General features: G+C 44.9%; 1 long non-coding RNA gene across 1 annotated transcript; it reads left to right on the forward strand.

The window, feature by feature from the left end:
* Positions 1-1,195: 1,195 nt before the first annotated feature.
* Positions 1,196-23,152, forward strand: LOC121829814 (uncharacterized). Its single transcript, XR_006072890.2, has 5 exons — positions 1,196-1,331; positions 4,019-4,213; positions 7,358-7,432; positions 9,765-9,834; positions 20,987-23,152. It is a non-coding gene; the product is annotated as an uncharacterized LOC121829814 (long non-coding RNA).
* The last annotated feature ends 1,122 nt before the right edge of the window (positions 23,153-24,274 follow it).

The following is a 24,274-nucleotide window of genomic DNA, read 5'->3' on the forward strand; positions in this document are numbered from 1 at the left end:
CTCTGAATAGGTCAAGAATGTTAAACCCTTACGCATGACAATGATTACTCTGTGGACTGTGTACACAGAGAAAAGATACACACACTGTGTTTGTGTGTGGTGAGTGTGTGTGTGTGTGTGTGTGTGTGTGTGTGTGTGTGTGTGTGTGTGATATGTCCTGGGCTGATCCCTCTGGTGTCTCAGCATTGTGGATTCCAACTTCCTATTGTGCTGGAGCCTTTGACTGGTGGTCTCTTTCTCCTGCAAAAAGAGATTACAAACACAATCCTGGACTTGCAAATAGAGTGCTGGATGTCTTTTGTTCAGCTTCCTGTCCAGTTGTTGCAACTTTTGTCATGGTAATGAACCATCAGCATTTCATAGCCTGTAAGTTCTCTCTGATGCCAGGCATCAGGCGCCTAAATTTTGGTGGGCTTGTGGCTCCCTGCCTGGCCTGTTTCTGCTGTCCCTGGATAAAGATGACTGGAAAAGTGGGCCCTCCTCCTGCTTTAAGATGCCCAAGGGTTCTCAATGGAAGCTGATGGTTTTCCTGGTTTTGAAGGGTTCAGACCAGCAAAGAATTCTGTCTGGGACTCTGAAAAAGAAGGTATGCAGTGCCCATTTTGTCTATGTGCTCTTGAGAAAGGGCAATGGCGGTGTGTGTGTGTGTGTGTGTGTGTGTGTGTGTGTGTGTGTGTGTTCCTATTCCATATTGGATTTCTCCCAGTTGATCCAGAGTGGCTTTCGTTACTCATTTAACAACTCACATTGAGGGGTACCTTGTGTTTGGCACTAGCTATGAAGAGGTGGGCACCAGGAGCACAAAGGAACAAGGAGATGGGGTTCACCCGTGAGGGCAGCAGGGCCTTTCTTTGAACAGGGTGAGCTTGACTCGTGGGGTGTAGGGTGCGGATGACTGAAACCACCCTTGCTGTTTTAAAAATATAATAAGTGGCACTGTTACCAGGTGAAAAGATCATGAGACAGGACAAAAGCCAGTATCAGAGCTTTATTGGTGGGCAGGGGGACGGAAGAGAGTAACCAGGCCTGAGGGAAACACATGTACAGGAAGAGAGAGAGAGAGTGGGGGAGGAGAGAACAGAGAGAAGAGAGGAGGAGTCTGTGTCCGGCTTTTGAAGGATTCCCGTGTACATGTGCAGGTAGGCTAACGGAACTATGCCACGCATGCGCTGATTGCATGATCACACAGCGCACTGATCACACAGCGCACTGATGATGTAAGACGTAAGACCCCTTGCTCAGCTACTGAACTGCGCATATGCAGCTGAAGGAGCTGCAGATTCCTAACAAGCCTGACCAGAACAAGGAAACAAGGAGTAGGAGTGAGCAGAGTGAGTTTAGATTTATGAGGAAACAATGAGAAAGACAACAACCGCGAAAAGCCTTCCCGGAGTGGGGTCAGCCCAAGGGAGAAGTACTGCTGTGTTTCCCTGTTTTTATGGCTCTTCCACTGGGAAGTGGATGGACGTCCTCATGCCCAGAGTATGCTCCCTGGACCCAGATAGAAGGTGTTCACCCCAGGGGAATGGCCACAGCTGCTTCACGCCTTGGTTTTGATCCACCAGGGGCTGGTGGTGAGCTAACCTCTGTCTCTTCAAAGTGTTACAGTATCTAAAGCTGATTGCCTTGATAGATAATTTCTATGTAATTATGGGTTGTAACACAATAATTGGCTTTGTGTCTACAAGGTATGTCAAGATCATAGCATTTTTATTTCCTTGTGATACAAGGAATATTGGGGTCCCATCTTGGGGTTCTTAGTCTCTTAATGGAGGAATTTAAGAACAGTCTCTCACAGAAGCTCAAGGATAATTTTTCTTAGAATTTAAAAGAAAAACCCCCAGGAAAGACAAGTCATAAATCTTACCAGTGGCCCTAAGAATAGGGAAGAGAAGAGGCGAGGAAGTAAACACTGTGTCAGCCACGTGGTGGGGAGGGAGGCTTCAGAGAAAGTAAAGAAGTCCACCGTGTTAAAGGCAAAGAAACAGAAAACGGGCCGGGCAGTGGTGGCGCACGCCTTTAATCCCAGCACTCGGGAGGCAGAGCCAGGCTGATCGCTGGGAGTTCGAGGCCAGCCTGGGCTACTAAGGGAGTTCCAGGAGATGCACAAAGCTACACAGAAAAACCCTGTCTCAAAAAACCAAAAAAAAAAAAAAGAAAGGAAGGAAGGAAGGAAGGAAGGGAGAGAGAGAGAGAGAGAGAGAGAGAGAGAGAGAGAGAGAGAGAGAGAGAGAGAAAGAAAGAGAGAAAGAAAGAGAAAACAAATCGTGCTTTCTGAAAAGCAGGCAGGCTTGCAAAGCCGTGTGGCTGTGGCCTTTAAGCCAATTGCACCAGGGGTGGTGAGTTTGGGAAGGAAAGGTACAGTACCTCATTCAAAGACTAATTTTCCCACCTCTTCAGCATGGCTAAAGGTGAGTCTGCCTTCTTAGGGGTGGTTCCTTGGCCAAGGGAGCAACTTGACCCAACTGGAATATTAGGTCTCCATCCAGGCCAGAGATTCTATTCTCTTGACCAGAAAAGTCTTCTTAATGGACTTTTATTGCCACCATAACACTTGAATGTTTATTTATCATGTGTTATGTGCTGGCAACCCTTGGGATCTTCCAGACACGTTGAAATACACATTGCTGCAGCTACAGTCACTCTACTGTGCCAGAGAATTTGAGAACTATCTACTTATTTACCTCTGTTTCTAAACATGTCCTATGACTTTTAGATCACATTTCACTAACAAATGCCCCAAGAAATACTTATTCTGACCTTGGTTATGAGAATACTGCCTGAAGGTGGGGTTCCGAAAGTTAATTTCCTATTAGAGTTACTTCTCTTCTGTTGCGGCCTTAACTAACTAATGCCTGCACAGTACAACAATATCTCTGCTAAACCACAGACATCTTAACAGTTTACAAGACAACTTCTTCTATATTTGTTTTCTGATGTGTAGGGATCATTTATTTCACCAATATTTCATCAAATTGATGCCTTGTTGATTCGATAGCTTTTTTTTTTGTCACAAAGCACAAACTGCTGGGGTGGGTGGTCTGTGAGATTACAGACTATAAAAGGGCTTTTTATTTTCCCAGCCAATGCTTCTCTCCATCACCCCAGGGATAAAGGAGACTTGAGAGCCATTTAAATTGGCCTTAGAGCCCTTGGCGATTGAAGCTAAGCGCTGTGGTCCAGTTTATGTAAAGTACCTTGCACAGGCCTGGGCAGAGAGCCACCCCTGGGTATCTATCTGTTCGGGATTGCCCTTCAACGCTGGATACATGCAGTTAGCAATCCAGGGATACTTTCAAGCTGGTGTGATGTTTACTTGAGTTTGAATTGGGAAATCATTGGTGAAGCCCAAAATAGAACTGATGAGAGTCTCCATGTTCTACTTCTAACCCAACACCTCCCCTCGTGGGTGCCTGCCTCCTTCTCTGCAGGAACCTTTGCCTAGAGAGAGAAGGAGGCTCTCAGGTGATTTCCAGGTTCTGATAGTTTCCAGGGAGAAACTTTGTCCAACACACACTTTGGCTTCTTCTTCTTCTCAAAATGCACGTGGTTTGCACTTCTGCAGTCACAGAGTAACAACATGAGAAAGAAAGGTTTGTCTTCTTCCCTCCCCGTCTCTGCCTCCCCTCCCCCTGCCTTCCTCTCTCCCTCTCCCCGCCTTCCTTCCTTTCTTCTTTCTTCCAACCTCCCCTCTTTCCTTTTCAGTCACATCACCTCCAAAAAGCATCAGACAGGGCTGGGAGGAGGAAAGAAAAAAGGAAAAAAGGAAAAAAAAAAAACCCTTTTAACTATTTTGTTCTCCCTCTCTTTTCTCCACCCCTCGTGTGTGTGTGTGTGTGTGTGTGTGTGTGTGTGTGTGTGTGTGTGTGTGTGTGTGTGTGTGTGTTGGAGACTCAGAGGTGTAAGGTGGGGAGATACAGGGGGAAAAAAAAAAGCCAAGCTGTACCTGCTGCTATAAATTCTAACTTCAGAAACCTTTGAAGTGTGGTGTCTGTGACAATGCATTGTTTTCCCACAGGAGGACACCTCATTCAGTCTAGGAGACCCAAAGAAACAGAATCTTCTCTAGCAACACTCACCTGAGTTATTGGGATAAGAACCCTCTAAAAGCCAGGCAGTGGTGGCTCACACCTTTAACCCCAGCCCTCAGGAGGCAGAGACAGGTGGGTCTCTGTGAGTCTGAGACCAGCCTGGTCTACAGAGTGAGTTCCAGGTAAATCAATAAATAAACCTTATAAAAGATCCTTGCACCTATCACGTGATCATTCCACATGCTCATGGCCAACTGGGTTACCTCTCAGCTTCTGGGCTTGTACTGAACACTTGTCCAAGCTCTGCCTGCGACTGCAGACTGATGTTTGGGATGCTGTAGCCTTCTCCTCTCCCCCCTGTTCCCTTCTCCGAACAGCCCCCTCCCTACAAAGACACCCCTGAGCCGAGGCTCCCCCAGAGCTCCGGCGCAAGCCCCCTAATTCCTCACGAGATGAACAATAATCACTGTAACCTCCTAATTAACATTGTTAAAAACTGCTAACAAAAGACACGTAACAATATCTTCATTAGGGAAGGATTTCCAATTTGTGATATGGAGCATGTTAGACAAGCAGAGCACAGTTCTCCCTTTGTTTCTGGACTCTGGCAGCCAGAGAGATTACAAGATATGACACCACACACGCAGCATCTGCCATTTATCTTTCTGTGTTCTTTACACATCGGCGCTCCACAATTAGTGTGGCGGCTAATTTTACCTGTGGTATTGTTTGCACTGTGACTTGGAGAGAATGGGGAGGTGATATATGTTGGGGTGAATGCCCGCCTCTCTGGTTCTTCCTAGAGCTGACTGAGACTCTCAAGCATGTGTGGGAAGGGACCCTGCCTAGCAAATCAAGGAAACTTTGGGGGACCTCAGGCCGTGGAGAATAGGACAGTAAATGGGTAGCCTTTGGGATCACGTTAAATAAACACGTGGGAAACTAACCGTCTCACGCCACATTCCTTTTCTATGCACTCACAGCTTATTTTAAAAGTTCCTATTATCTATCATTTAATTATTAAAAAGTGTCTACTCTGTTTTCATAAATTATCTATGTGTTAGAGAATTGGCATATGGGAGAAAGTCTCTGAGAAAGGGGACATCCAAAGCCAATTATTCTACCTAGAAAGATTTTTTTTTTTTATTTTTAGAATATATAGAATCCTTGAATTATTCTCAACTAGACCTTTAAGGGTTTGTGTGTGTGTTTGGTTAGGGCTGCTGGGGGTGCAGGGAAAGGAATAGTTAAAATTGATAACAATTCCTAATTCACTATTTTTATGTACTTTTCAGGGCATCCTTAGTGTATCCTTTTCCCTGTATCTTTGCTTCTTTATTCTGAAAACAGGAGAAATTCAGTGAAGAAACAATTAACATCAGATATTATCTGGGATTACTATTTGAATAATTACTAATGAATAAGCTAAACTCAATGAAAAAAACATAAGAAAACTACTTAATAGCAGGTCTGGCTCATGGAAAATATTCAGTACATTGTTTCTGTAATAAATTACATCATAACATCTAGCTGTGTAAGAATACATGATGCCACCAATGCATTTCACACTCCACAGTGCTGTATATAATACATAATAAATTGCACTCACACACACACACACACACACATACACACACATGCACACATTTATATAAGTAAGGAGTCTTGCTCTCCATCCTCCTAGGCTTAATAGGAAGTATTGGAAATACACTGAAAACAGATTAATAGAGAAAAAGTTGGGCAGTGGTGACACATGCCTTTAATCCCAGCACTTTGTATGCACAGGCAGGCAGATCACTGGGTTTGAGGCCATACTGTTCTATAGAGTAAGTTCCAGGACAGCCAGGGCTACACAGAGAAACCCTATTTCAAAAAACAAAACAAACAAAAAGAAGAAGAAGAAGAGAAAAGGTGCACAAATTTACTATATACACAGACAAAATACTGTAGCTAGCTTAAAAGGCTGTGAGATTAAAGAGTTTATATACTATCTTCATGGGGTCACGGGATGGGGGGCATAACACACTACAAGAGTAAGTAAAAGAATCTTAAGAAAACACATCAGAAATGTGGTTCGTGTCAGTTTGTCTAGGGAAGCGTTTGTATTTTTTGTGTTGCTATAATAAAATACCACAGTCTGGTCATTTGTAAAGAACAAACAATTTCTTACCATTGAAGAGACTGGACAGTTCAAGGTCAAGGTGCTGGTGGATGTGGTGTCTTGTGAAATTTCACTCTGCTTCCAAGATGGCATCTCATAGCTGTGTCTATGTGGATGACATCTTATGGCTGTGCCTTTACGTGGATGTTATCTCATGGCTGTGTCTACATGGATGTTATCTCATGGCTATGTCTTTACATGGATGGCCTCTTGTGGCTGTTTCTACATGGATGTTATCTCATGGCTATGTCTTTACATGATGGCATCTTGTGGCTGTTTCTACATGGATGTTATCTCATGGCTATGTCTTTACATGGATGACATCTTGTGACTGTTTCTACATGGATAACATTTTGTGGCTGTTTCTACATGGATGGCATCTTGTGGCTGTTTCTACATGGATGGCATCTTGTGGCTATGTCTTTACATGGATGTTATCTCATGGCTGTGTCTACGTGGGTGGCATCTCATGACTGTGTCTTTACATGGCAGAAGGGTAGGAGGGAATGGCGCTGTGTCATCACAGGGCAGAAGAGATGGAGGAAAGGAACTGCTCTCTGGACCCCCTTTTATAAAGACACAGAATCCCTACTTTGAGAGAGAAATCTCTCACGATTTAGTTGTCTCCAGAAGGCCCTACCTCTTAATCTCATCACACTGGCAAGATCTGGCTTTTGAAGGGGGACATTCCCTGGTGTTACCTTCTATTCTCCCCTCTGGTAAGACTTTCCCTTCTCATGAATAAACTCCCTGGGAGCCTGGTGACACCTGAGCTTAAGCAGAGCAGACAGCAACCATTCCAGCCCTGGCTGTCCTTCCTAGAACCTTCTGCTCAAAATAATTGACAGATTAAAGAGCCATATTTAGCCTACATGTCTGGACTCTTCATATGCAATATGCAATGTAATTGAATGTTCATGTGCCATTTCTAGACTCAGATCTGAGTCACTCAATGACTTGTTCCCTGAAGATATCAGGAGTAGGCAGGCCAGGACCATAAATGCATCCTCTAACTTGTCAAACACAACCACCTAGAACTTCCCAGCAAGACAGAGTCCCAAAGAAAAGAACAAAAAACATTAATGAGTCTAAGTTGGTATTGAAAGCTGCTGACCTTGACATGACATGTTTTCCCTTTCTCTATCCCCACCCTGCTTCTCCCCAGTATTCCTAGTGTGAGCCCATGGTTATAGCCTCACCGTGGGGAAGGCTGCTGCATCGAGAAGACCGCTCCAGAGAGGTTTGTGGTGGAAATGGAGAAGCGTGGGAAATGGGTCTTTTTCTGTCCCTGACGCTTTCATTAACTTCTTGTTTAAAGAGAGGTGTTATTCCTAGCATCTGTTAGAGGAAGTTATTTTGAGACTTGTCAACAACAGTAGGAAAGACTACCCGGGAAGGGACTGCTGGAATGGGTTCCTGCATCACGGGGGGAGGAATTGTGCTCAGCTCTGAACACGAGAAAAAAAAATGGGTATTTATTTACAGATAAGCAGCCTAGTGAGTGGTGTGGATGCAAAATGCTGACACATCAAAGGAGCTAGCCTGACCCAACAAGACTCCTGCTGGAAACAGGCCAAGATGATCAGCTATCACCTGGGGGAATGACAGACAGGAGGAAACTGTTCAGATGTTAGAAGTGGGGGGATGCTTTGTAAATTTAGAAGCCTGCTAGGCTGGGGAGATGCTCAGTGGGGAAGAGAGCTTGCTGCACAAACACAGAGACCCGAGTTTGAATCCCTGGCACCTATGTAAAAAGCTGGGCGTGGCTGTGTGTCTATAATGCCAGGGATGGGAAGTGGACAGAAGCAAGCAGATCCTGGAGAGAACCCTGCTAAAATTGCCCGACGAGGACCCTGTAGATCAAGATTTACAGGCTCGTGGGAGCCAGAGTGAGTCTGGTTAAGGTCACAGTCTTTGTTGTGTTGTCTTAATCCATTTTCTGTTGCTATATCTGACCACCACGGACCTATTAATTCATAAAGAATAGAGATTCATTTGGCTTATAGTTCAGGGGGCTGAAAAGTCTAAGAAAAGCACCAAGCTGGTATCTGGTGGGGCTGTCTTGTTGCATCCTAACATGATAGCAAGTTATGGAACAAAAGCTTGTGTCAACTCACAGATTTTTTTTCCCCTTTTCTTTTGAAGCCATTAATGCCACCAAGGGTACCCCGCCCCATATGGCCTCATCTAATGCTTATTACTTCCCAAAGACTTGCAACTTCAAATGCCATTAACATATGAGTTTGTGCAGTAAATGTCCTACATATGAAATACGGGAGATTTAAATCATCCTCCCATTTTCTGTCAGCTCCACACACACACACACACACACACACACACACACACACACACACACACACACCCTGAGTTAAAATAGTTTGATCATGTGTAGGTAATCTTAGCACTTTAGAGTGGGTGAAGGCTTTAGAGACCAACACCCTCTGTCTTGTTTTACTAATTGTGAAATTTTGGCCAGGCCTGGGGGAGAGTCCTAGACACAAGGAAACTGCCACAGTCTCATGGTGTCAGGAGAGATGTAGCCAAAATCCTAGGGTCTTTGCCCCTAGACGGCAAGAGAAAAACGCAATTTGAATTTCGGTGAGGTAGCATGGGAACACGTATAGGAAGAAGGAACATAAAATTCTCACTCCTCAAGCTCGTCAGATGTGGGCCGTTCCTGAGCACTTTGGAAAGGGCAGAAAATTGAAGTGGTGGAAGTTTCCTGCTTGGGGGGAGGGGCTTATCTAAATGGACATGCTTTCCCGTGATTGCTTGCAAAAAACGATCCCTTTTTGATGATCCAGCAGCCTTATCAGGAGAAGTAATTTATAGAGACCATTTCAAAGGGGGGGGGGGAGAGAAAGGCCCCCAAAACCCAGCAGCACAGAACCACAGAAGGAAATATTGCTTTCGCAACAATAACAACAACAAAACAATAAACTTCTCTCATGCTTTATATGTTGAAAAGGTTTGACTGTAAATCTTGGCTCTGACAGTCATCCCAGATCCGCTTGAGAGGCAGCCCACAGACTCAACAGGGCGAGAGAAAACACTAAATCATAATCGCCTCATAAAAGCCAAGCTTGTTTTTCTGAACACTTGAGAACTGGTACAGCCTTTCAAAATATCATAAATCTATTGTGCTCGCTCCTATTTTACTTAACAGCCAATTAATGTTACTGTTTAAGAGAATTAAAGCCAGGGCTAAGAAGGGGGTGAGAGTGGGGGGAAATGTCTTTAAACAGGGGCTAGTGTGGAGATAGAAATGCGCATCGGGCCCTCATTACAGATAGGCTCATTAAAACACTCCTCAGCAGAGCCTGCCGACATGCGCACCCATCGCTGTGATCTCGCCCTCATTAGCATCCTGAAAAAGGAAAACATTCTGCAGCACAGTCTTCCATAGGTTTTGATGCCACTCAGGGCGACATCGGACATTATGGCTGAGGGTCTCTCTCCTTCCCTGGAGGTTGCCCCATGAGTGAAGGAATTGAGCCCCTGAGATGGCCAACAGTACCACATCATGGGGTAGTAATGTAGACTTAAAACAAGGCTGACATCTCTACCCACAGGAGTCCCGACACCATCACGAGAAGCCAACGCAGCCATGGCCTTTGTCACACATTTTTCAGTAAAGACAACGTAAGTCCCCATTTGTTCTCAGTGGTTCGACTGTCACTTGTCATTCTTAAGCAGTTTTTTGTTTGTTTGTTTGTTTGTTTGAAGTGGTCTCTCTAAGTTCTAAGCAAAGGGTGAGGCAGCTTGTGGTGGTATTATGTTCCCCAAAATATTGTGCACCCTAATAAACTTATCTGGGGTCAGAGAACAGAACAACCACTAGATATAGAGGCCAGAAAATGGTGGCACACACGCCTTTAATCCTAGCATTCCAGAGGCAGCAATCTGCGTGGATCTCTGTGAGTTCAAGGCCACATTGGAAACAGCCAGGCGTGGTAACAAGAGCCTTTAATCCCATGAAGTGGTGGCAGAAAGCAGAAAGATATATAAGGTGTGAAAACCAGGAACTATCCTGGTAAAGCTTTTAGGCTTTTGAGTAGCAGTTCAGCTGAGATCCATTTGGATGAGGACTCAGAGGCTTCCAGTCTGAGGAAACAGGATCAGCTGAGGAACTGGCCAAGTGAGGTTAGCTGTGGTTTGTTCTGCTTCTCTGATCTTCCAGCATTTACCCCAATACTTGGCATCAGGTTTGATTTTATTAATAAGACCATTTAAGATTCCTGCTACAGCAGCTGGGTGTGAGGACTGCTGGGTGGGGGGACTGCTGAGTATGAGGACTGCTGGGCAGAGCATGAATATGAACTCAAAATGATGCTGCTAGGTGCTGCCAAGCCCCAACTCAATCTTCTGCATGGTGGTAACTGAAGATTTTAGGTAAAAAACCTGGACTCTGGCATTCGTGACAAGATAGGCTCAGCCCACCTATCCCAGTATGCACGTTACAGAAATGAGTATGACTGGGAAGCCGCTCAGCGGATAACTCTGGGTTTCATCACCACTACCACAGGAACGGGGTGTGGTGCTATACACCTGTCATCCCAGCTCTCTAGAGGTAGAAGCATAGTCCATCCTTCAGGCTTGCTCACTGCTTGTATGAGTCCCATGTCACAAAGATGTTTCTAGATCAGTCCTATTGTTGAAATTCAAGATAATTCAAAATAAAAAGTTAAGGAGGCAAATGCAGAGCCAGAGAGGGACAAGATGGAGTTAGTTAGGCCAAGTGACAAAAGCCTTCCTTCAAGACCTTAGATAAGCATACTCTTTGGGCCTCCATTTTGGAGGGGGGGGCTCTAGAAAAAGAAGATGCCATTGACCACTCTAAAATGATGCAGAATGACATTTTTATTGTATATAAATTTCTCTGTAGAAAGATGATAGTTTGTTAAACCAGCAAGGGACCAGGGTGGAGTCTGATCCATTAGAAAGGCACTGTGGTCATTAGGATAGATAACAACAACAAAAAAAACAAAAAAAAAGAAAGAAAAGAAAAGAAAAAAGAAAAAAGGTCAATGTGACTACATTAGGATGTGTTGGCTGAACATGGGCCACAGTTCCTGATGATCATCGATGTAACCCTGAGCAAAGGCTTATGGGAGCGTGGGGGTGGGGCGGGGTGGTGTCACAGGGCTCAACTTGACTAAGTTGTCCTCTAGCTGTAAGAATAACAAAATTCTTACCTTCAGTTGTCTTGAATTGTCTTAAGGGAGGAAAAAAGCTGCATTATACATTTAATTAGAGGTTAAAAGTGAGATGCCAACATCACAAGGGGTATCTGTGCAAGAGGAAAGGAGGTTGCATCTCATGCACACTTTGGGGGTTCAAGTTTAATGAATGGATGTGAAAGCCAAACACTTGCACCAGTCATAGTAAATACACCCTCTCTCTTCTGGTCTTCACCCCATCTCTCCTTGATACACATACAAATACATAGCAGTGTTTGTCTAGGTTGAATAAATTCAATGCAGAAAACTCCAGTTCAGATATGTACATACCTTGCATTCTGGATACAGTGAGTAAGGGGGTTGATTGCCTGTCAAATGTACAGTACTCAGCCAATGCATGCTACCATCCCCTACCTCACTTGGAGAGCCCAGTTTATGACTACATTTGAACATAGCTAGACAAACCATACTCAATGACCAACTTCCCCTCACCAAACATCTTCATTCTTGAATGCCCTTGAAGGAGACAAGATGTGTAAAAGGAAAGAAGAATGAAAGAGAAGAACATTTATGTCAATAATAAGAGTATCAATAATGAATATGTTGGTGGCTGGTATTGCTGGAATGCTACAGTTCAAGTCACATGTGCACTGTCAGCTAAATATTATGAATTATTCACTGATACTGCTCCTTATTAGGAACTGGGCGGTGTGTTAGATCCTTTCATATGTGACAGGAAAAAAAATCAGCAATAACTATGGCTTCTTCCCCTTAACATCTGTTTCGAAGAATTCTGTATAGCTTTTTGGTCCCCGAGACCTTGAAAAATTGGAAGGGGGTAGGGGGATGGGGCGCAGGACTCAAGTGAGGGCAAGAGATGAGGTGGGATGCCCAATGGTAAGGACAGAGTTTATTGTTCTCCTAGTTAGCGTTCTATTGCTATGATGAAGACCATGACCAAAAGCAACTTGGAGAGGAAAGAGTTTACATAGCTTCCACATGCTAATCGCAGCTGGAACTGGAGGAGAGACCGTGGAAGAACTCGGTTCACTGGCTTGCTTCCAGGCTCATGTTCAGTTAGCTTTCTTATACCTTCTTAGGACCAGAGGTGGCACTATTCATACCAATCATTAACCATTAAAATGCCCCCACAGACTTGTCTATTGGACAATCTGATGGAGGCATTTTCTCAGTTGAGGTTTCCTCTTGCCAGATGACTCTAACTTATGTCAAATTGATAAAAAGAACAACAACAGCTACCCAGCCAGCATACCAGTGGAATCAAATTCAGGAAAGTGAGAAAAGGACCAGAGTGAGGGAGGGCTGGACTGGGCAATGAGCTGGGCTTTACATGGCAAAAGAGACAAGTAAGATGTGGGCAGGTTGGGGACAGTCACGGGGAGGGTGAGAGAGAATCCCAAGAGGACCACGCCAGCATGAAATTCCACAAGAAAGGAGAGCTTTGTAACTATGTTACAACTACTGTCCTTCCTTATTTTGGTGCTTACTTCATTTTCGGTGGTTGTATAATTCTTTCTGTCAGAAGTCATGATTGTGGCTTCATCTCTAACTTGGGGTCTCGCTACCTGTTTTCTACTTTTCACACAAACAGCCATCGTTATTATGTTCATTTTCCCACTGCTGTAACAAGTACCTGAGAAAAGCAGTTTAGGGGAGGGGAGATTTATTTCAGCTCATGGTATAAGAGGTTTCAGTGTATGATCAGCTGACTGTATTTGTAGGGTAAAAGGGCCAGTGAAAGAAACCCACCCTGGCCCTGAAACTAGAGCCAGGGAAAGAGACACACTTCGACCCTGAAACCAGAGCCAGATCTGCCCCTGACCAACTGAGCACAAAACCAACCAATCCTTGAGCAGGAAAATCAACCAATCCCTGAGCATGAAGTCCAGCCAATCTGAGCTTGTCCAGGCTCAAGGGGATTGAAGTCCGACCAATTCCCATCCTGAAAATCTCCTCCCTGGAAAAACTCCACCCCTAAGAAGCTATATATACACATAAGCCCTGTGCCTGGTCAGCTGGCCGCTGTCCTTCTCCACCCTGGCAGAGGCAGCCACTCTCCTGGATTCCTCCTTCCCAAATAAATCTCTTCAAAGAGGTTTGGGTGAAGACCTTCTTTCACCAGAGCAGAGCAGGATCTCTGCTGGGAAACTTTCTTTGCAGAATGGAGCAGAGAAGAAATGGACCTTTCTGCTGGAAAACTCCCTAGTGGAGTGGAGCAGAGAAACAATGGGCACCTCTAATGGGAAGCTCCCTTAGGGGAGCAGAGCAGAGGTCAGCTGTAGTGGCCGTCTGAGAGGAGGAGGTTGCCACATCCTGTGGGGAGACCATCCCCCACCAGAACCCAGCTTCAGATATAGCCTGACTTCCTGACAAGTCAGGATACCTTTCTCCTCATAGCTGTAGGTATCCAGGATACCTTCCCTGCACAGCTGTAGGTGTAGCCTGACTTCCAACAGTCAGGATATCTTTCCCTCCGGAGCTGTAACACTTGCAATATTACCTTCAGACCTATGATAAAGTAGGGACATCAGGGAGGAAGGGTGTAATGGAAGAAAGCTGTTTACCCCTCCAAAGCCAGGAAGCAAAAATAGGGACAGAGAGGATACTGTGATAATATATAGCACCCGAGGACACACTGCCAATGGCCTACTTCCTTCAACTAGGCCCGCGTTTGAAAGCTGCCATCACCTCTCAGCAATGAAATAAAATTAGAAATCTATCCATGGATGAATTCTCTGATGAAGACAGAGTGTGGTCCAATCACCTTTCAATAATTGGATCCACCAGCTGGGGACTAAGTCTTCAACATACTAAACTTTGGGGAAGGGACAGATACCTTATATCCAAACCATAATAGTCATCATTGCTCAATTCAGCATCTGAAATTTCAATTGTAAAAAAAAAAAATCCATTAAAAATTGCTGGGATTAACGAAGCCTCCAGGTCTGACCCTATGTGGTGGGTCTCTGCAGACCTATGCAGCGCTAAGGAGGCCTTTCAGTGACTTCACTAAGTCAGTCATTGGAAGTTGTTTTCCCAGCCTGAGTTATTTTAGGCATAGCTGCTTTTTGTAGTGGGCATGTGACAGATATCGGTCAAAGGAGGCTGACTAGACAATAACCACTCTTAGAGACCAGCATGGCTACCTGCTGGCTGCCTTAGACTTCTGTAGATGTGAAAATCAGGTGTGTTTTCCTGTGTCCCGTAGCTACTTGGTCCCAAATAAACATACAGAGGCTTAGATGACTTACAAATTGTTTGGTCTATTGTAGTGGGTAGCTGTTTCGGCTTTTAACTTGAAGCATCACCCCAGTGTGGCAACCAGTAACTGCCACGCCCACCTAGGACCTGTCCCTGGGGTGTGGCAGGGACAGGAGCCTTTAAGACCCCAGATCTGGATGTGCTGGCTCTCTTGGTTCCTCATAATCCTGGAGGCTGGATGGCAGACCGAGTCAGAGTTCTCCAGAGAACACCGCTAGACTGCACCTCACCTCTTCCAGATCCTGTAACCAACCCCTTTACTGGCTGTAAGTTACCCCAAAATAAACCTCCTTGAAACTATGTGGAGTTGCCTTGTTAAATCCCCACATTAGTCTATGGCTCAGTCTTATTCTTAACCAGCTCTTTCATCTTAAATTAACCCATTTCTATTAATCTATACATCACCACATGTCTTGTGGCTTTACCTGTGTTCCACTAAATCTTGTATTCCTGATGGCTCTAAACATCTGTGTTGACTTTGTCTTTCTTCTCCCTGTATCTCTCTTGGATTTCCTGCCTGGCTATAACCTATCTTACCATAGGCCAAAGCAGCTTCTTTATTAACCAATGGTAACAACACAAATTCACGGCACACAGAAAGACCATCCCACAGCAGTCTGGATGTGCAGGTCCAGGATTACTGCCAAGGATGTTTGGCTGCAAATTAAGCAGCTGGTCTCTAGAGACCAGGTCCCCAGGATATGTTTCAAATGACTGACATCCAGTCCCAAGCTAAATCCTTGAACTTGCAAGCGTGTCCCTCAACAGTCCACGGTTTTTTCCAACAAATGACTATACAGATTGTGAACATTGTAAATAGAAAGAAAACTGGTGAGGGCCTGAACCAAGGCTGTGGTGTGAGCCTCTCACTTCCTTCTTTTAGGAAGTGAATGTGACAAATTGAGGAAATGTTGCCCAAAGACTTTGAGGGCATCTGGAAAAGCGGTGACTTGGAATTTTGTGGTCAAGGCCACTTGTTCCGCCATTTGCCTTGTTAACAACTAGTGAACAGACCGCTCTGAGATTTTAGATTTAACTTTCTCATGATGTCATTCTTTGAAGCTAATTAAATGAAAACCTTTGCTCAGGCATAAAGAACCCATTCAGTCTATGGGGTATTGATACTTCCTGGTCTGCTAAAATGAAAACGAGCAGCTATCATCTTTCTGGAACTTTCACTTGTTTTGTTTTAAGAAAAAAATAGCCACTATCTCTGAGACCTTGACTTCAGTGGTGAACATACATTAGCGATGCACCTGAACTCAGAGGACAGGAAAGCTTGGAAGATGGAAGTGGCCAGTTAGTAGTGTGTTGTTCTAATGTGGACACTGCCAGTGTGCCCACACTGAGGGTCAGGCTGGAAATTCCGATGTGTGCCATCCCAGTCACCTTTCATGTGGTTATGGGTCTTAACGAAAACCCCACCAGGATGGAGCTCCTGCCTCTAATTGCAAGCTACTCACATGTCCCCCTGCCACCTGCTACAGAGTCCTTCTGTGATAAGAGAAAGGGGGTAACATGAGGTCTGCAATTTGTGATAATCACTGGTACCCAGAATTCTATTGTGTTTCAGATGATTACTGCAGCATATTATTCACATTATGAAGTTAGGCTGATAGTTTTTAAAATTTAATGTCCTGTCTTATTTCCACTCTACATTCATAGATTGTCACTATGGGAACAGGTGGCTACTAGGCATCTCTGATTGGACATAAGAAGGCAGAGGAGGAGGGTATGGAGAGATATTCTAAACACAGGCCTAGGCAAGAGCACTACAGAGTGGGTGGCATTCACAGAGATTATCCCAACACTTAACGGAAGTGGCACACTGCTTCTCTACCCTCCCTACCCTGACTTGTTGGTGAATAACCTTTAGCTTCCACCATATGGTGATGATTGAAGTTTTCCAAAATGGTAACAGAGACTGTGGATCCCTCAAATCCGTTGATAGCTACGGCTTTCTCCCTAGATTGAGTACTTGATACGAGCTACTTATAATCTTTATACAACTGCACTGCCTAAAGGATGTCCCAGATAAGGATATCTCTGTCAATATCATCACAACAGACCTCTCAGTGCTCACGGAAAGCTTTACCTTTCTCTGTCCTCCCTGTGGAGAAGAGAGTGGCTTCTCTTAGCCAGGGGACCTTCAGGTGTTCCCAAGACTTGCCCTCAGCTTTCTCTTCTCCAGGACGAGGTGTCAGACTCCCCTAACATTACCTGTGAACTTCTTCTCGAACTTTCTTGTCACCACTTTTCCTTCTATGGTCAGAAAATTGGGTCAATGTTTTCCAAGTCCCTTTTTAAAACACAGTGATCTCATTTTATTATATATTTCTGATTAGTACAATGTGTCTCACAGACTCTAAATTCAACTTTAAAGTTGAATTTCACGTTATATTAGCTGCAGTCATTTGATATGAAACTGTATTAATTTAATCCACATTACTGCCCCCAAAGCTAATATTTCTCTTCCTATAAAATCATAGCTAGGAAAATTAAAAGATCTAATAAGCCAATTCTCAAACCTCCAACCATTAAAATGGAGAAACAGACGGAGTTCTGTAAAATATTCAGATTTCATTGTATGGCTGTATGTTTTTTCTTCCCCCAAGTGGCATAATAGGATTATAACAGCAAAGCTAAACAAAAATATTGAACTTAAGCTCTTAACTCACTGCCTTTGTCTTTACAACTTCAGACAAATCATTTAACCTCTCTCTGTGCTTTAGTACTTTATGATTTTGTATATGAACAAACCCAGGCAACAGCATCCCTAATCCATGAGCGCTTGGACCAAGGTCTTAAAACATGGTAGGAAGAGTGCATGCTTTGGGTTGGAAGCAGGCCTACCCAGGCCTCAAGATTCTATAAGTTTAAAGAAGTTGTTCTTGGGCTAGGGCTTAGCTCCACTGGTAGAGATCTTTCCTAGCATGCACAAAGCCTTGGGTTCTGTCCTCTATAGCACATAATCCAGACATGGTGGCACATGTTTGTAATTGCAGTTCTCAGGAGGTAGAGGCAGGGGGATTAGAAATTTAAGGTCAACATCAGATATTCCAGACCAGCTTGGGATATATGAGATCTCCATTTCACAAACAAACACCCAAACAGACAAAAATGGAAGGAAGGAAGGAAGGAAGGAAGGAAGGAAGGAAGGAAGGAAGGAAGGAAGGAAGGAAGGAAGGAAGGACTGTGAGTCTTTGTTTACAACTCCCTCTCTCATTTCTACTCCTTGATGGGACTTAGGCAGGTGACCAACGGGTGCTGACACAGAGGAACATCTAAGGCACCCAGTCTGCACTCTTCTTAGATCGATCCTTTATAATAATCAAGCCTTTCTCCTTGAGCAAAATCCATTATGCCTGGCTTGTTTCTTTCCTGATACTCCCCTGGGAGGCTTCTCAGCCCTCATTCAAATAAACTTTAGTTTATGGATGTGTCCCACAGTGGAACCAGAACCCAATTGGTCCAGCCTTGCTCATTCTAGACCTCTATGCACATTCGCATAGCTGGATCAGGGCGTGGTAACGGCATAAATATGGAACAGCCATTGTTAGGCAGAGCTTCCATTGGATGTAGTTCTCTCACATGTTTTTATTTTAGATTGCACAGGGAAATTCATCAAAGTGTGATGTGTAATATAAAATGCTTAATTCTGGGAAGTTTGAGAAAAATCTGATGAGTGATAGGCAAGTCTAAAAGTCCCTGAGAAGAAACAAATGTGTGCAAGTTCCTTCTCATCCATGGGGGAATATGTTTCAAGACCCTCATCCACAGTACTGAATCCTATAATTCCATGCACATTCCATCTTAATGAAGCCATTATCATCTACTATGGTCATGATGCTGACAGTTTGAGATGCAATGGCAAAATTAGCACAAATTCCACCCCCCCATGGTTTTGTGCATACAATATTTGTTCTTACCACAGATCTTAACAATTGCAGCATATGAATTTCCCCACACTTTACTGATAATTTTCACCTCTTTTGACTTGCAGGAAATGTTTCCTGGCTTCTCTTTGGTGCTCCTGAATTGTCAATATTAGAATTCTTGCACTTTGGGAGCATTAAGTAAAATAAGGGCTGCTAGAACATAGCACTGAGCTAGCATGACAGGAAATTTGGTAATGGAACTAACTGGCAGGTAACTTGCAGAGTGTGGCTATTCTGGGAAGAGGAATGATTCACATTCCAAAGAGGTCAGAGTGATATATGAAATATTTCATCACACTACTCAGAAGTGTTCAGTTTAGAACCAATGAATTTTTCTAGAATTTTCCAATCTCTCTCTCCCTCCCTTTCTCCATATCTATATATCCTCTCTCTCTCTCTCTCTCTCTCTCTCTCTCTCTCTCTCTCTCTCTCTCTCTCTCTCTCTCTCTCTCTCTCTCCCACACACACACACACACACACACACACACACACACGAAACTGAAACTTCAGAAAGTGCCAGTTAGTTAAAGAAATGAATGCCAGTGTTCTATTGCTATGAAGAGACACCATGACCAAGGCAACTCTTATAATAAAAAGCGTTTAATTAAGGATTACATACAGTTTCAGAGTTTGTCATCATGGAGGGGAGCATGGTAGCATGCAGGCAGACATGGTGCTGGGGAAGTTGAGAGTTCTACATCCAGATCTGCAGGCAGTAGGAAGAAAGAGTCACTGGGCCTGGCTTGAGTGTTTGAAACCCCAAAGCCCACCCTCAGAGATGCACTTCCTCCAACAAGGACAACATCTCCTGTTACTTTCAATTAGTGCCACCCAAGGCTTTCAAATACATGAGCCTCTGGGGGCATATCTATTCAAACCACCACAGCCCCTGTTTCCAAAGCCTTCAGAGTGGAAATGTCACCTGTTTACTCTCCAATGAGTGCTTGGTGACCCCATGTCACCTGCCTTGGACAGTGCCTAACTGCACGATGCTTGCTTGTGAAAATTTGTTGACGAGGAAGAGCAGTGACCAGTTCAACATATCTGTCAACAGCATGGACCATTTCCCAAAGTTGTTTCCTTTTGTGTCTGTTGTAGTAGCCCTGCTCTAAATATTATGGGTTGGATGTAAAATGTCCCTTGTAAGTTCATGTGTTTGAACACTTGGTCCCCCTCTGATGGCTTTGTTTCAGGAGGCTCTGGGACCTTTAGGAGGTGGAGCCTCATTGGGTGAAGTGGGTCACTAGGGGCTGATCCTGGTGTTTCATAGTCAGGTCCCATGTCTTGTCTGATCTCTGCCTCCTATTCTGGGAGGAGGGGAGAGGTCACAGCTCCATGCTGGGTCATCATGGTGCTTCCCACTACAGTGCCTTCCCCGGCTTGATGGAGTGCACCCTCAACCTCTCAACCAAAATAAGCCATTCCTCCCTTAAATTGCTTCTCTTCAGACATTTGATCACGGAAAACAGAAAATTAACTAAGACAATTGAGCTATGTACATGGTTAATAGATGAACTCATGGTTTTGATGTATATCACCATGAGCAAAGAACTTTGCCCTTTTCAGTATACCATTGACCACAAGCCAGGACTGTGGGCAGCTTCCTGGGCTGTGAATTAAAGCCAACAACAGACCAACCTCTAATAAAAGTAAGAGCACTATATGGGTTGCTCTGTCTCTGCAAGACACAAGCTTAATGTAAAAAGCCACACCTGGGGCTAAGGTATATTTTCTAGAACCACCTTCTTATTTCTTGCTTCCTGGGATGGCCTACTTTGGTATTCCCACAGCACTCATCATAAACTTTGTCACACCAAAGTTGATTACAGCAAGCCTGATTGCCACGTGCTCTCCAGGGCTATTCTCTTTCTGGGGACTGTCTTGGCCTGTACGAGTTTCCATTGGTCTTAGAGAATCGCTGAGTGGAAGTTTCCTTTCTGATTGTGCTCCCCAGCCTTTCCAGCTCTCGGCACTCTGCAGCATCCTTCTTCTGAACGTGTTGATTGGCTGACTGGCTCCTTTGTTCATCAAATGCTTACTGAGCGGCTGGCACAAGCTCCATACATTGCTGTGCATGGGGAGCATAAAAACAAGAATCCACCAAACTTTCACTAAATTGTAGTGACTTAATAATTTAATGAAACAGATGTGATAATTTAATGAAGTGAGAACGACTCCCAAACCTCTATTTGTCTTTTCGGTGTTTGCCTTTGAGACAGGCTCTGTCATCCAGGCTGACCTTGACCAAGGGATCCCCCGGTTGCAGGGAGCTTCCCTTTTCTTTTCGGGTGCACTGGTGACAGCCCTCTGGTTTGGGAGTCTTGAGGACAGGCACTAGCCCCTTGATTCCCTCACTTCCACAGTGCTGAGGAGACTGAGGATTTCTGTTCACAGATTCCCATGGAGTGTCGTTGATAAACTTCTGAAACAGGAAGCGGAAGCATCAAGACTGGACAGAGGTGGGGTCTGAAGCCTTGCTCTGGATGTTGCACAGACAGGAAGCAGGCAGCAGCGAATGGGAAAGGAGAAGGAAGGGGATGTATTTCCTTGATTTGATGCCTGCCACAGTTTGAAGGGAAAAACGTCCCCCACAGGCTCTGCTGATGGTGATACTGGGGAGGTAGGTGATATTGGGCACAGAAGGTAGGACTTAGATTGAGGACTTGTATTGCTAGGGTATGGACCTGAATCCATAACTGCTCCTCTTCCTCTGCTTCTTTTCTGCAGAAGGAGGGAGTGATGAAGGCTATACCATCACCTGAGATTCCAAACACTCCCTCCTGCCAGCCACCCAGCTACCTGGAGGGTCTCTGGGGAAAGGGGTTTTAGATTATACAGGAAATACAAGGTTGACTGGAAGGGGAATTCCTTCTATGTAGCTTTTGGGAGACCAAACTGGGATGGGATTCATTTGTAGTGCAGTATTTGGGGTCACCCATGAACCTGCAAGCAACTCCGTTAACTCACTGGTTCACCACACTGGACTTAGATGGAATCATTTCTTTGGGTTGGTGGTGGTGGTGCCTTTTCTGGGGTGAAGAGCTGTTTCGTTCAAGTGTCCCCAGGAGAAGCCCAATACTGGTTAAGACTTTGGAGCACAGCATATGTTGGCAGAGTTACTCTTTGGCGGTTGTCGAGGACAAATGGCCTTGTTCCTCATTCCCTTGGTGCCCACGTCTATTGCTGTGGTTGGGAAGGGCCAGGGACCAGGAGGTCCTCCTCACCAGTTTCTGTCTCAGTATCACAGGGGCCTTCTCCGATGCTGGACTCCGGTCTGACTGAGGAAGTACCAAGCCTGCCCACTGCTCAGAGTGCCCTGCTTCCTGCGGGAGGGATGACTTGATTCATGACACCGCCCCCTGGCTCTTAGGTCTGACTTTTCCATGGATTCGCTGAGTGGCTTACCATCTATCTCTCCATCTGTTTCTCATCTCCATATACTATAGTTGCAGATGACAGATATGTCCTGACCCTACAGAATGTGATGCTTGTGTTATTGTTTCTTGTTCCCTTTATTGCTTCGGAGTGGTTCTTGGAAAAAGGAGGCGGCGGAAACATCTTTGCCACATCATCTAAACACTTGGTTATCTTTTCAGAAACACTGATAAGCACCACACAATAATGGGGCATCTTACAATTCAAAAGGAAAGCCGGACCTTTCCCTCCTCAGCCTCCTCCTTCCCTCTTCCCATCAGTATAACCAAGTACACGATAGTCCTCTTATTCCGGCGCTCAGTCCTGTTTCCTTGGTCCACACATTCCTACCAAATCTCCCACAGGTCCTGCTCTCAGCCGAAGCAGGCAAGGCTAAGCTCAGAGTGACTTGGAGGAATGCACCATGCAGAGTAGGAGGGAGGAGAGCCTAACAAGGAACCAGCTGCTCTTGGGAGGTTCATTTTCATTTTGGAAAGTAGCAGAAGCAATTACTGTGCCTCATTAGAAGCCCCAGCTCACATACTGGCTGCAAAATTATATTTGGAAAACCGTACCCACTCAGCTCTGAAGTGGTGAGAGGTGAGGACAGGTGGAGGAGGCAGGAGACAGGGAGAGACTGGAGCCTGCCTGACTTGAAATCGCATCTACAAACAGGTGATTTGAAGTTCCAAAGGAGCAAGGCAGCTGTGGAGCTGGGACATCAGGCGGAACAGGGACATGAATCTTGATGGATCCGCCTCTGCAAGGCGTGTTCCAGCCCTTTAGAGAAGCGGGCTTTCAGGGGAGAGGCCTGGGACAAGTGCCGAGCAAGTGAAAGACCCTTTCTGCTTACTGCGACTGCTGAGGACGTCCAGATGGTACAGCTGACTTCTAGGGGTCCTGCTGCCAACTTCTGGGATCCACCCTGAAGCCTGCCTGGCCCTCAGTTACCAGAGAGACCTCTGCACCCTGCAAAGTTTCTATCCAAGCCTCCAGCTGCTTGTGATCTAGCAGGCTACCATCATGGCTTGCCTTTGTTCCGAATCAAAGGAACCGTCCTGGACAGGGCAATCTATTCTTGGGGCTGTGAAGAGAGGGACCCTGGTGTTTGTGAGATGAACATATTCCAGGAGGCGCTCAAGGGGGAAAAAGAAAAGAAAAAGAACCAAAAAAAAAAAAAACAAACAAACAAAAAACAAACCAAAAAAATCCTAAACTTGTGTTCCTGCCATCAAATGAGAACCTTTGGAGTCCTTTGTTGAGTGATTTTATAAGCTGAGGGATGGAGTGGGTTAAGGTGTATTGATGTGACATCCTAGAAAGTGTTTTTATCAGGATTGCTGAGGGTGGTTTCCTCCTACACAACAGAACAATACAAACCCCAAACCAGGGGCTCTGCCTACAGGGATGAAGGCGAAGAAAGAATCGGCCTTTGGCATTTGTATTGGTATCCAACCCAGGCAGTACCCAGGTGCCTTAGAGGAACAGCCCTAGTCCTCTGTACTGACGTCAGCCGGGTTGTTGACCTCCGCCTTTCCCATAACTGTCACATATAAAATTCAGGCAGGTGGAATACGTTCTGTTTTTAAAAGGAGTGAAGTAGTAGCATCGAGGAAGTTTTACCGACTTTCCCAGAGCCATAGTCGACCGACAACACGATTGAGACATGAACTCGTGGCTGAGACTCGTAATAACAAATAACTCAGGTAATCCCCAGGTTATTTGACTCATTGTGGGTATTATGTAGGCATGTGTCACCCTCACCTGTAACTTAAGGAATAATTCACCTCACATGTGGGGAATAGGTCACGGTGAAGCAGGCCCCTGTTGTCTTTCTGGTCTGCTGTCTTAGCTACAATCTTTGGCTCCACTCTCAAATGTCTTTTATCTATGTACTTGCTTCTCTGAGTCTGAAGCTTTCTCCTCTTGCATGGGCAGCAGCCATATTGTGTTGAGGGTCCATCTAACTGTGGTACCGCCTCACCCAGGAGAGTTACTCACCTGAACTTCATTCTGTGAACATCCCCTTCCTAAACTCCAATAATGGCACATTCTTAGGTGGACACAAATCACTTCATCATGCTGTCAGAGGAGTAGAGACCACTCTAAGAGATCTCTCCTCTGTCATTTACCCACCAAAGCTGCAAAGGAGCCTGGGAAATTAAGTACAGGTTGGTAAAGGAGGAAGAATGCAAGTTAGGAGACGCATAAAGCCTTTGTTTAATTTGCCTTGTTTGGGCTGAAGAGCTGGCTTAGAGGTTAAGAACA

This window comes from Peromyscus maniculatus, chromosome 5 (genome assembly GCF_049852395.1).
Source record: "Peromyscus maniculatus bairdii isolate BWxNUB_F1_BW_parent chromosome 5, HU_Pman_BW_mat_3.1, whole genome shotgun sequence".
NCBI classification, from domain to species: Eukaryota; Metazoa; Chordata; class Mammalia; order Rodentia; family Cricetidae; genus Peromyscus; species Peromyscus maniculatus.